The sequence below is a fragment of the Tursiops truncatus genome, chromosome 1 (assembly GCF_011762595.2).
Source record: "Tursiops truncatus isolate mTurTru1 chromosome 1, mTurTru1.mat.Y, whole genome shotgun sequence".
Classification (NCBI taxonomy): domain Eukaryota; kingdom Metazoa; phylum Chordata; class Mammalia; order Artiodactyla; family Delphinidae; genus Tursiops; species Tursiops truncatus.
The window spans coordinates 159,727,951-159,741,643 of NC_047034.1; positions in this window are offsets into that span (position 1 = coordinate 159,727,951).

Below are 13,693 nucleotides of genomic sequence, written 5' to 3' on the forward strand. Positions count from 1 at the left end.
GTGAGACAGGGAGGGGACGAGCTCCAAGGCAGAGCCTGACCTCCTTGTCTTTCCGTGAGGGCAACAGCAGCTTCAGCAGCGACCACTTACTGAGCATCTACTGCGTGGCAGTCACGGTGCCAAGCACTCTGAACAATCTCACTTAATGCCCACGGCAACCCTGTGCAGGAGAGTCTATTCAGAGACACGCTGGCAAACAGGCCCTCTGAAAAATAAAACAAATTACAGTTCGTGCCGCCTGGTAGTACCTGCCAATTTCCATGGTGTAAATGCTTCCACTGTCGCTGATAAGGTCGCTGACCGCAGAGTTAGGAACACGTGTGCGCAGTTAGCCACACAAGCCGGTGGGAGCCTGCCCCAAGCGTGCCCCTGGTCTATTCTCGTTTAACACACTGTAATTAGCAAGCGCAATTTGCAAACTCGGGTGTGAGGAGAGCAGCTTTCTTTCTATTGATAAATTCTGAACTGACCTTAATTTCTATGTGATGCCTTCACCGCATCAAGTTATGGAAACATCGCTCATTCCTGGTCCCCCTGGCCCCTGCCCCAGGGTTGTTGAAGGTCTGAGGGTCTAAGTAGCACTGGGACGCTGTTGGGAGGAGCACATTAGACCCTAGTGTTGTTATCTGCTGGCTTGTCCCTGTTCTTGTCTAGTCCTCGAGGGCACTGCTGAGTCCTCCCTCATTCCTCATCACCACGTCCCTTTGAAGCCACCAGCTCCCTGGGGCCACGTGGATGCCATGCCTGTGCCTCCGTGGGTGCAGGGGAGGATGTTCATTGCACCTGCCCCTCTGAGGGGAGAGCTCTCTGCTCACCGGCCATGGGGTGGGGCTCTGGCTGCCCTGTCCGCCCCCAGGAAAGGCCATGTCCCCAGCTCCTGTGCCAGGTGGGAACTCCGATCTCACCACATCCCAGCTCTCTCCCACTGTCTTGGGTCTCCAGGGCATCCGGAGAACTCCCACTCTAGTGGGGGCTCAGGGACCCCTAGCCCCTCAGCTCCCCCCACTGCTTCTTGCATCTGTTCCCCCGCAGCCCCCAAATCTACCTGGTCTCAAGAGCGGACGTCTCCGGTTCATCACCAGGGCTTCCACAGATTCTACACTATGGCAGAGTCTGGACTTTTGAAACTCAAAAGCCAGTGAATTTGACTCTTTGTTACCTGCACTCTTCTGGGTTATCCCTGAGGACAGCAGTGTGCCAGGCTGCCCCAAGGTGGGCACCGGGGAGCAGGGGGGCAGGAGTGGGACAGGACACAGAAAATTCTAGGGAAGGAGGCACTGGTGGATATTTCCACATGTTATCCTACCACGTGCTGATAAGGAAACAAATGCAGAAAGGTTCAGTGACCTGCCCCAGGTCATCCAGCGGGTCAGAGACCGAACCCGCTGAACCCAAGTCCCCGCAACTCCCAGACCCACAGAAAGCCATGGGTGAGTGAGGCAGAGCGAGGACGGAACTCAGGGCTCTGGTCTCTGTCTGGTGCTGGCCCCATGGGACCAGGTGCTGCCCAGAATCCTGGGAGGCCTGAGGGAGGGAGAGAGAAACACAAGAAGAAAGGAGCTGCTAGTGCCTGCTGCCCCACTCGCTGTGTGACCTCAGGCAGGGCTGTGCCCTCTCTGATGTCCATTTCTCATTTCATTTGCTGGAAGTGCTATGAAGGAGGTAGAGGCGCTGGCCTCCTTCGAGGCAACACTTTTCTCCTCCTGGCCTCTCCCGGGCATCTTAGCTCGGGACTCAAAGCTGTAGATTCATGAAGTCCTCCTCCCCTCTCTAATTTTCTAATGATCTTGAACATTATAGAAAAGTTGCAGGTCAAGTATGAAAAATCATTTCCCCCCGACCCTTTGAGAGTAAGTTGCTGCCGTGGTGACCCATCCCCCTGAATATTTTAGTGTCCGTTTCCCACCAACAGGGACCTTATCCCCACAAACACGATTCGACCTGGAAATCAGGACACTGATGCTGACACATCTCAAAGGACATTCTTGAGCCCCATATGAGGTTGCCTGTGGTCCCAGGAATGACCTCGCGTGGAGTTGTCCTCACGCTGAGTTGTCTCGTCTCTCCAGTCGCCTTGGGCCTGGAACAGCTAGTCCTTCATTTCCTCATCTATTCTTCACTTTCTTGGCCTTGATGCTGCTGAAGATGGGGGGCCAGCTGCTTTGCAGAGTGCGCCTCACTTGGGGTTTGTTTCCTCGTGGTTAGGTTCAAGCTGGGCCTCTTCAGCTGAGCTGTCACAGAAGTGATGCTGGGATTCCCGCTACTTCCTGCAGGTGGCCCGCACTTGGGATTTGCCCCGTTACTGATGAAGCCGCTCCGGACCCTCGGCTGGACTCGACCTTCAGGCCTCTCCAGAGCCAAGCTACACTTTCCTCTTTGTATCGGAAAAGCATTTTCAGGCTGGTACTTTGAGACAGTGCAAATCGCCGTTACTCATCACACTTCTAATTCATTTGTTCATTTATTCAAGGCGATAAGTGATAATTCCTGTTTTATTCAGTGGGTGATAATGTGTGACTGTCCTTTTTCTTCTGATGCTCAAGGGAAGCTGGAGGGGGCCCTTCTTGCTGGCTCTGTGGCTCCAATGACGGCCTCATTGCTCTTTGAGTTCCTCCTTACTTCCTGGCACAGAAAGCTGTCCCGGGCTTATCTCGTTCTGTCCCTGGCCTGACCCTGGAATCAGCCATTTCTCCAAGGAAGGGCCTCATTTTAAGCTTTCCATGTGATTCCCAAGTGAGGGAGAACCAACAGTTATTGTATCATATGTGTGTGTATGGGTGAGTGTTAGATGTGTGTTGAGAGTATATTTATAAGATACATTAAAAAAAAGAAAAACCCAGACATTTGACTGTGTTTGGGCAAGTTCTTATTTTTTATTTTTATTTTTTTTGCGGTACGCGGGCCTCTCACTGTTGTGGCCTCTCCCATTGCGGAGCACAAGCTCCGGACGCGCAGGCTCAGCGGCCATGGCTCACGGGCCCAGCCCCTCCGCGGCATGTGGGATCTTCCCAGACCGGGGCACGAACCCGTGTCCCCTGCATCGGCAGGCGGACTCTCAATCACTGCGCCACCAGGGAAGCCCCAAGTTCTTATTTTTAAAAAATACACTAGAAGCTTTAAAAGCTGGGCGGCGGGGTGGAGGTCATGGGAAGGTGCTCTGGGCTTCTTGTGGATTCTGCTTGGCCCCCTGGCCTATGAGGTGCACGTCTGGGCCCCTCCTGTCTTGGTCGGCATAGCTGGAGCTCAGAGGGGCACAGGCGAGGCTGGGGGTCCCGCCAGAGCAAACACAGCCCCTGCACACGCCAAAGGAAAGAGCCCTAGGTCAATATTAGCTCGTGCGGAACAGGTCCGAGGAACGCGCGGTATGTTCCATGTGGCCTCTGGGGGGGGGGGGGGCGGAGGCTCAGGAGCTCATGGGAGCCCTAGATGTCATAGGTCCAGCCTCCTCTGCGTGGATGGGAACACTGAGGCCTGGAGGTGGCAGGGACTTGCCTTGCGTCACAGTGTGAGTGGTGGGACTGGCCATCAGTGGAACATTCATTTGTGTTTTCCATTCTTTTCCTTTAGGTGCTTCCGATTTCTCCTCTGTGGCTTCTGAGAGGCAGCGGAAGGCAGGTCGGCGAGCACTGGACTGGGGGTCAGGGATCCTGGATTCTATTCCCGGTGCTGCCCGGGTCCACGGTGGGACTCCAGGATGTTACTCTCTCCCTCCCTTTACCTCAAAGACCCCCTTTCCCTGCAAACCGTCATCTCTGCCCTTCTGTGCTTCTGCTCCACGAATTCAGGTCCTCAAACTGAAAAGTCACTGGGGGCCAGGTAGAGAAGGTAGCTGTGTGATGCGAGCAGTTGTGAGGTGGCAGGGCGAGCTGGAAAACACGGGCCCTGCATGACGGCGCTCACGGTACAACGAGATGAACACACCAGCCAGTCACAGGAGGCACTGAGAGTTTGCAGGTCCTGTTGACTGTTTTCATGTGTAGCTGCCGGGAGGCAGACAGACAGACTACATGCTTCCTCTCCTTGTCCTGTTGTCTCCCAGGACCCAGTGGAGAGGGAGGCCTGGCTGGGGCTGCAGCATGCAAAGCGCAGGGGAACATCCCAGGAGGTGCTGCAAAGCTCAGCCGTGAGACGCGGCCGCGAGAAGCAGGGAGTGGGCTTACTGGGGCCTGGGAGCAATGTGATCCCTATTCTAGCCTTTGCGTTGGGCTAGTCGAGATTTCATCTAAACTCCAGCTGCTGGGATGTGCACATTGACCGCCCACCTCCTGCCTTATCTGTGGGCTCTTGGCCTCCTATCGCCCAACTCCAGCTGCTTCCCCATCCAGCCTCCTACCACGAAGGAGCATCACTGACCGCCAACCACCGTCCACACCCTGAGACAACCTCCCCCCACCACCGCCAACTCCGGCTCTCAGAGAAGCTGAGAACCAGCTTCTGCTCATCCTAGGCCGGCATCTGAGTTCCAGCTCTACCATGGACTGGCTGTAGGATCCTGGGCAAGTTACTCAACTTCTCAAAGCCTTGGTTTTCTCATTTGTGAAATGGAAAGAGTGAGGTCTCACTGGCTCACTGGGTTGTTTTGAGGACTGAAGCAGATAAGGTAAGAGAGTTTGGTACAAAGCAGACGCTTCTGTCATCCTCGGCTCCAAGACTGGATCTGAGACTCAGGTCTCAGCACATCAGGCCTGGCTGGAGGCCTGCCTTCTCCTGGAAGCCTTCCCTGATTTCCACAGCCCAGGCTGAATTCCAAACTCCAGCCTCAAAGAATAAATAGATCAACAGTTGGAGAGAGATGGGAAGCAGGAAGGGACCTTCTTCATGAGCACTGAGGACAACCTCCTTGTTCTGAATCTCAGGGAAGAGACGGGACTTGAGCTAAGGTTGCACAGTGACCGAGGGACAGAGCTGGATCTAGAAGTCCCCACTGTTCCTCCTTCTGTAATCCCCCTGCTCTTCCCGTTTAATGTCCTTCCAAGTGATATAACCACCGAATATCCACGAGGGATGTCTCTCTTATTTGGTGAATGGGTAAACCGAGGCACAGAAGACTCTGTCTGGACACAAAGCAAGTAAGACCGGCTTCCAGTATGGTGCTCTTCCCAGCACAATGCTGGCCTCCTGTGCTCTGCATCCCTTCCCTTCCAGTCACCCACGGGGCGGGGGGAAGCGGTGGACAAATGGGCGGACACACCCATTCTGTGTCCATCCTCACCCCTGCCTGGTTGAGCCTCCACTCTAGACTAACACAAAAACAGGATGAACAGACTGTATAATTAGGGCCTGAAAAATGGTACAAATCAGGATACACAAGTAATTCAGAAGAGGGAATGATGTAGAAACAACAGCATAAAAATACTAGAAAAAAATTGAATATTTTTATAATCAGACACTTAAACAAATAACTATAACTTAAAATAGCAATGAATTCAAGTAGCATTTAAAAATGGTAAAAAAAAATCCACAAGCAAATCAAAAGATAAACTGTGTGAAAATACTTACAACTTATATTACTAACAAAAGATTAACTTATGTAATATATAAAGAGCACCTCCAAATCAATAAGAAATAAATCACCAACCAATAGAAAAAATGGGTAAAGGATCTGGACAGTTTTATTAGAGGGGGAAATACAAATGGCTCCTAAACATATGAAAATATTGTTAACCTTACTTATAAAATGAATTGAACTGCAATGCAAGCCATTTTTCATCTATCATGTTGATAAAGATCAAAAAGTTTGATAACTCACTGTGTTGGTGAGAATGTGGGAAACAGGCACTCTTTTACATTGCTGGTGGGAGTATATACTGGTACAAACTTTATGAAGAATGATTTGTCAGTATTGATCAAAACTGGCATGTTTGTACCCGTGAACCTAATAATTCCACCTTTCAGAATTTATCTTACATGTGTACTTACTCAAACATGTGAAAGTGATGCATATAGAATGATACCTACTGCTGTAGTGTTTGTAATTGCAAAAGTTTGGAAACAATCTAATATCCACTGGTTAAAGGTTATTTAGTTATGAGACAGTCACTCAAAGGAATACTATGCAGCTGTAATAAAGAATGGGAACTCTCTTTATGCACGTAAATGCCACAGGCTCCAAAGTTATCCTTCAGGGAACACCTGGTGCAGAACGTAAGGTAAGCTACTATTTTTGATAATGAGATGTATATGAATTTGCTTGTACATGTGTAGAAATCTCTGGAAGGAAACACTAGAAACCAGGTCATAGTGTTGCCCCAGGGGAGGTTAATGGGGCAGCTTTTGGACAGGGGTGGGATGGATACTTATTTTTCACTGTATATCTTTTTGGACTTCCCTGGTGGTCCAGTGGCTAAGACTCCACCCTCCCAATGCAGGGGGCCTGGGTTCGATCCCTGGTCAAGGAACTAGATCCCACATACCACAACTAAGAGTTTGCATGCGGCAACTAAAAAAGATTCTGCATGCCGCAACTAAAGATTCCTCATGCCACAACTAAAGATCCTGTATGCCTCAACGAAGATCCCGCACACAGCAACTAAGACCCGGTGCAGCTAAATAAATAAATAAAAAATAAAATTTTATACCATGTGCATGTTATCTATTCAAAAATAAATTTAAAAAAGTGAATGGTAAGGGTATGACTTTACCCATAGGGAGAATGTACTCCCAACAAACCCATTCTCCCCTGGAATCCTCAGTTTCTTAGTCTGTAAAATGGGGACAAGAACAGCACCTTCCCAGAGTGAAAATGAGACTATGCGTGTGAAAGGCCAGCCCTCCAGAGATGCCCTGTGATGCTGCCCCTTCAGTTTCCCCGGACCTTATCACTACCCTCTGTCGTCCTGGGAACCCCCCAGGAGGCAGGGCTCAGCCCCCTGCCCTCCTCAGGCCGGAGCACAGGGCCGTGTTGCTTAGCAAAGCACCTGGGGGGTGGGGTGGAAAATGTCAACATCAGATTAGCCCTGATGGGAAATAGCACGCTTCTCCAACCACAAACACCCCCACATTTCCCTCCAGTGTAAGGGGGTTTTGGGGGAATGGGGTGGGGCTGAGGTGGGTGATACCAGTGACACCTTCAGGCCTTGTACACCCAAGGCCTCTTGCCAAGGTATCCTTGTGCGGGGGTGGAGCATGCATCTGCAGGGGCTCCAGCCTCATGGCTGCCCTGCTCTCTGGGATCCGGAAGAGCTCTGCCCCAGAGAAAGTCTTGGCTTCCCTGGGGAGCTGCAAACAGAGCCCCTGATTAGTGGCTGCCAAAGAATAGACCCTGTAGGCCCTAGGGAGCCACTGAAAATTCTTGAGCCAGACAGGGCTTTCTCAGAATCAGCCTTTAAGAAGTGTGATTGGCAAGGGGAAAGGTGATAGGCTGGGGCAGGGATAGATGCCTCAGATGCCACCTGTCTAGTCCAACGTCCTTATCGTTATCTTAATTTTCATAGTGATTCTGCCAGAAAAGCCGGCCTATTGTTATACCAATTTTACAGATGAGAAAACTGAGAGAGGCAGTGAGACTAGCCCTAGGTCACACAGCTTACCAGGGGCGAAGGTGGGGTATGAACCCAAGTTTGTCCCCCTCCAAGGTCTGCGGATTTCCCCTAAACCTGATGCCTCTCGAACTGAGGGTCCAGCTATTTTTAGACCACCAAAGTCATCTTGATTATGCCTTTTACTAAGAGGTGGTATTGTCACCTGTCCCTGTGATGCTATTAATAATGTTGTGACTATTACTGCCCTCTGCCTTCCCCAGTTGAGTTTTGGCTGGAATCCCTGGGGCTGCCACCTGTGGCCCCAGGCTTGAGGCAGCCCTGACTGGCAGGAGGCCCTCACTTCGACTTCTAAGAGTGGTGGCTGGGATCTAGCTGGAGCTCTTTCAAACGGCAGACCCTTGCAGGCGGGGCCTCTGTCTTGCCCACTGCTCCATCCCCGAGGCCTAGCACTGTACCTGGCACACAGTAGGCAGGCAGTAAAAGCTTGTCAAATGAATACAGGGATGAGGCTGTCACCTGTCAGATTAGCATCTCTGCACTGTCCCCCCAGAGGAGGCGCCGGAACAGACCCAGGTTCCCTGGACCGTAAGGCCAGCGTGGATGGGGCTGCAGGGTCTGAACAGGGCATCCTCACAAGCACAGAGCTGGACTTCAGGCACCTGGGCAGATTCTGTACGAGGAGATGCGGCCTTCGAGTCAGGCATGTGTCCTACGTGGGCTTCTTGTAGTTTGTCCAGTGCTTTTAATGGTTAAAGTATATATATATATTCATGTCAATTACGCCTTTTGCTAGGAGGTGGTATTGTTACCCATCCCTGTGATGCCATCTCTCTCTCACTCTCTCTCTCTCTATATATCATCTATCCATCTATTCATTGATTCTGAATTGGTGGCCCAGACCACCTCCTCTTCAGACACTTGTAGGGGGGCAGAGGGCCCTGAGGTCCAGGTCTGACAGCAGATCCAGCCCTCCAAAAGCCCTCGGGCCAAAGAAACACCTTCCCTCCTGGGAGAGTGTGTGGTCTGGGACTGGGCAGCAGCCCCCGGAGCCGGCTCAGCCCGGGGGCCGCTTCTCCTTCTGCCCCAGCCTCTCTCCACAGCTAAGTCCAGTGGGAGGTGGTGGTACTGGGGCCCTGGAGGTGGGGATGGAGAAAGGCAGAGGATTTGGGAGGTGAGAGGGAGGCTGAATCCACAGGGCTTGGTGACTGGGAGGAAGTGAAGGTGAGGGTAAGGTGAGAGGGGTGCTGGGCGATGGGGAGGCTGGAGGGTCCACACGCAGAGGGCTTGGTTTGGGACGTCCTGAGTACAAGGTGGATGCAGGGGTACGGGTGGGTGGGGCTGAGGCTCAGAGGCACACCTGGGCAGGGGTTCCCCAGAGCAGGGATGGTGGCCTGGGACAGCAGCAGTGGTGGCTGCAGAGTACAGCCTGGCCCCCTCTGGCCTGGCTTTCCGACATGACCAGGGTCTTGCACTGCTGGCAGGGAGAGGCCTTGACCACAATGGGGCTGTTCAGTTGCAGCCGGCCGGGAGCCGACCTTTCAGCAGTTGCTTGAGATTTACTGGAGACTCTGAAAGTGCTGCAGTCAGGAGGCCTGGGCTGACTGACCAGGGGCCTCACAGCTGTTTACCCAATGCCGAGAAGTTCAAGGGCAGCAACAGCCCAGACAGCCTGGAGGGTGTCCAGGCTCTGCGTGCAGCTTCTCAGGGTAAGTAACCTGCCTGGCACTGGGGCCTGGCCGAGGAGGGCCAGGCCTCGGGAGGAGGGCTTTGGACCACTCCCTGATGTTACAGACAGGGACACAGAGGTTAGAGTGGGCAAGTGATTATCCCAAAGTCCCACAGCAAGTCTGTTCTCTAGTAGAGACCAGAAGCCAGGGTGGCAGAGGCAGCAGAACAAAGTGATTGAGAATGATCACTTATTGAAGTGAACTTGTTTACGTGGGTTCTTGTTTACTTACTATCTCCCCTACTACACTGTTCACCCCATGAGAGCAGGGACCTTGTCTGTCTTGTCCACTGTTGTGTCCCAGGCACCTAACACAAGCCTGCTGTTGAATGGATGAATGAAGTCAGAATTCCTGGGTAGGGTTTCTTTTTCTCACAGTACAGGATGACCAGAGAAAGGGGGTTCAGGCCTGTTACAGAGGCTTCATGATGCCATCAGGGCCTCAGGCTCTTTCCATCTCTCTCCTCAAGTATTCTTAGTCTTTTGTCCTCATGCTTCCAAAATGCCTGCTGCTCCTCCAGCCATTGTGCCTACATTCCTGGCAGGAATAGGAGAGTTAGGACAACGGGTAGACAGCATGTACTTATAGAGTCTGTCCCTTTTTAATCAGAATAACCATAGTTTTCCTAGAAGTCCCTTAGTAGTGCTTTGGTCAGAACCATAAATATTAGTTCTCAGTCTTTCTTTTTAAAGAAATCTCTTCCAGGGACTTGGCTCTTTGCAGGGCCTATCACTTTTGTTGTTTGGTTGTTGTTGTTTTTATTTGATTAAGTAAAAATCCCCTATCTGGGGGAAATGCCCTAATGAGGTCATTCTTAATGTGGGGTTAATGGCAGGTGTGCGGCTTTGCAGGGACCTGGAGCTTTGAGGCTCTTTCCGAGGGTGGGGTTGACAGCTGGGAGAAGGGAAGTGCTGCCGGATACAGATGCTTCACAGGGATTACCCTCCAGTCCTCATAGCAGCCCTGGACACAGTACGACAGTTCCCGCTCTAAAGCCTCAGAGCAAGAAAGAGGCTGGGTGGAGACTAGAGCCAGGAGGGGAGCTGGGTTCCCAGCTCCGGGATCAGCGTTCTTTTCCCCATAGACAGCACCGGTGGCACCCATGGTCCAAGGTGCTGGTGAATCTTTGGTGAATGCTCAGAGCTGATGTTCCGCCAGAGGGCGCTGGCACGGCTCTTCATGCTATTTCTAGCTAGCACCCTTTACAACTGCAGTGCCGTCACCCTAGAGCCTCCTACTCCGGAGCCTTGGCTGTCCTGCCCAGGCTGACCCTCTGAGGTCAAGGCCTAGCTCCCTTCCACACGAGTAAGGAGGGGCCCTCAGGTTGCACGTGCAGGCCCCAGCCCCTGGTGAGTCTGCTGAGTTGGGGGGGCAGGAGAAGGGGAAGGAGGCCTATGTGGTTTCTCATATTTTCCAGGCCTCTGGCCTTGGCCCTGCAGGTCCCAGCTCCAAATCTCACAGGCAGAAGTGAGGTGGTGAGGGCTACCAGGAGGAAATTATAGGCCAGTGGTCTGGCAGGAAGCTTGAGCCTCGGCCTGGGCGAGCCACAGAGGGTACCCAAGACCCCCCCGGGGAAGAGAGCCCTGGAGTTACCCTTGGCTACATCACTCACATGCTTCCCAAGCAGCTGTCCCTGAGCAGGACCCGATTTCCGGTTCTGCTGTGGTCCAGCTGTGTGTCCTGTGGCAGGCCACTGTCCCTTTGGGCCTGCCAGATCCACATCAACACCTTTATGCAGCCTTCCTCTCCAGGCTGGGTCTGGGGGAAGCTCAGCTGAGCTACGAGCTGGGAAAGCGCTTAGCTAATAACAGAAATAATCATAACAGCAATCATAATCAAAAGAGCTCCCTGTGCTGGGTCTTTGCTGTGATCCAGATCCTCCAAAGTGCTTTGCCTGGTTCATTGAAAGGACACAAGACTCCCCAACTCTTTTTTTTTTTTTAATTTATTTTATATTTATTTATATTTATTTTTGGCTGCGTTGGGTCTTCGTTGTGGTGCACGGGCTTCTCATTGCGGTGGCTTGACTTGTGTAGCACGGGCTCTAGGCCTGTGAGCTTCAGTAATTGTGGCACACGGCCTCAGCAGTTGTGGCTCGCGGGCTCTAGAGTGCAGGCTCAGTAGTTGTGGCTCGTGGGCTTAGTTGCTCCGTGGCATGTGAGATCCTCCCGGACCAGGGCTCGAACCCGTGTCCCCTGCATTGGCAGGTGGATTCATAACCATTGCACCACCAAGGAAGTCCCTCCCCAACTCTGTTTAAATATGAAACCTGATAGAGTCATGGGTTTTATTTTTATGTCCAGGCACGTGGGTGAAGAGGGAAGTTCCAAAGATGTTCTTCTGGCTTCACAAAGAAAACTCACAAGTAATTCTGCCTTTGAGGAAACAGAGGTGTCTGTTAAACATGAATATACCATGGCAGCAAATTATTAAGCAAGACAACCAGCCAGAATTATAGACTTTTTCTGGATTAAGACTTTCTAGGATATGGGAATCATCCCTGAAGTCAGGGAGTCTTAGAAGACTCTTTTGAAAGAAGTGGAATTTAGGAGGACAGTTTCCTAAGCAGTTTCATCTCTGCGGAGATGTGGAACATTTCATCCTCCTTATTTTGAGTAGTTTGGAAGGTCTGAAGTTTTCAAAGCTTCCACCAGTGAACAAAGATAGTTTAAAGACTAGTCTGGAGGAGCTCAAAACTTGTCATTTGTAACGGAAAAGGGCAGAATAGGAGTCAGGGGCATATACAGCATTGCCACCTGCATGTGCATTTTCTTATTTAGTCCTCACAGACGATGAGATGGGCGTTATCATTATCCCCACACTGTGCAGGAGGAAACTGAGGCTCAGAGAAGTCCGTGACTTGTCCAAGATCACACAGCAGGAGGTCAAGGGCTGCACTTGTGAAGATGGGGACTGGGGCTTCCATGGAGTGTGCTGAGACTCCAAGGTCAGAGTCTCCCAGGTTCTACTGTGGACTCTGCTGAGTAGCTGTATGAGCTACCTGTTGCTGCTATAACAAATTAGCATAAATGCAGTGGCTTAAAACAACACACATTTATTATCTTACAGTTCTGGAGGTCCGAAGTCCGAAACGGATGTCACTGGGCTAAGATCAAGGGTTACATTCCTTCTGGATAGGGGCAATCTGTTCCCTTGCCTCTTCCAGCTCCTAGAAACTGCCTGCATTCCTTGGCTTGTGGCCCCTTCTTCCATCTTCAGAGCCAGCAGTGTAGCATCTTGCAGTCTCTGTCTGACTCTGACATTTCTACCTCCCTCTTTCACTAATGGGGTCTCTTTTGATTACATTGGGCCCATGTGGATAATCCAAGATAATCTCAAGATCCCTAACTTAATCATATCTGCCAGTTCCCTTTGCCCTGTAGGGTAACATATATTTGCCGATTCTGGGGATTAGGATGTGACACTTGGAGGGCCTTTTTTTTTTTTTTGCAGCGCCATGTGGCATGTGGGATCTTAGTTCCCTGACCAGGGATCGAACCCATGCCCCCTGCAGTGGAAGCTCAGAGTCCTAACTACTGGACCGCCAGGGAGTTCCCGGGACGGCCTTTATTCTGCCTACCACGGCGATCGCGGCCAAGGGACCTCGCATCTGGGATAACAGCTATCCTTTCCCTAGGAAGTTAGAGGGGGTGAAAATAAAGAGGGTCAGGCTCCAGCCCGCAGGGACCAGCGTGCGCTGGAGGCTGGCCACCCAGTGAGGAACAGAAGATCCCTCAGAACCCTGGTGCTTCTGGGAGGGAGACAGTGCTTGGGGGATGTCACCTGCCCACAAAGCGGCTGCCCCTTGCAGTCACGGGCCCCTCCCCTCCTAGAGGCGTGCCCCAGGACTCAGCATCAGACAGATCAGAGTTCAAATCCCAGCTCTGCCTCCTCCCAGAAGCCTGGATGTGGTTGAGATGGGGGAGCAGGGTGGGCCGGAAAGGGAGGAAACAAACAAGATGCGTGTGCACATGACCTCATTTCATCTTCACTGAGGTGGAGCTTCTGCCTCCATTTTGCGGATGTGGAAAGAACAGCTCAGAGAGATCAAGTGCCGAGCCTGAGGCCACACACCACGGTGGGATTTCCCATGCGCCAGCATTCCCAAACCGGTGACGCCCACACCGCCTCCATGGCTGTCTGCCACATCTGCCTGCCTCCTGGGCTGTGGCTGCCTTGATAGTTTTCTTTAAATCGACTTACTGCTTTTTTAGTTAAATGCACCTGTTTTACCTTTTTTTTTTTTTTTTTTGCGGTACGCGGGCCTCTCACCGCTGTGGCCTCTCCCGTTGCGGAGCACAGGCCCCGGACGCGGAGGCCCAGAGGCCATGGCCCACGGGCCCAGCCGCTCCGCGGCATGTGGGATCCTCCCGGACCGGGGCACGAACCCGCGTTCCCTACATCAGCAGGCGGACTCTCAACCACTGCGCCACCAGGGAAGCCCAAATGCACCTGTTTTAAAATGAGACTTTATATTACTCCCCA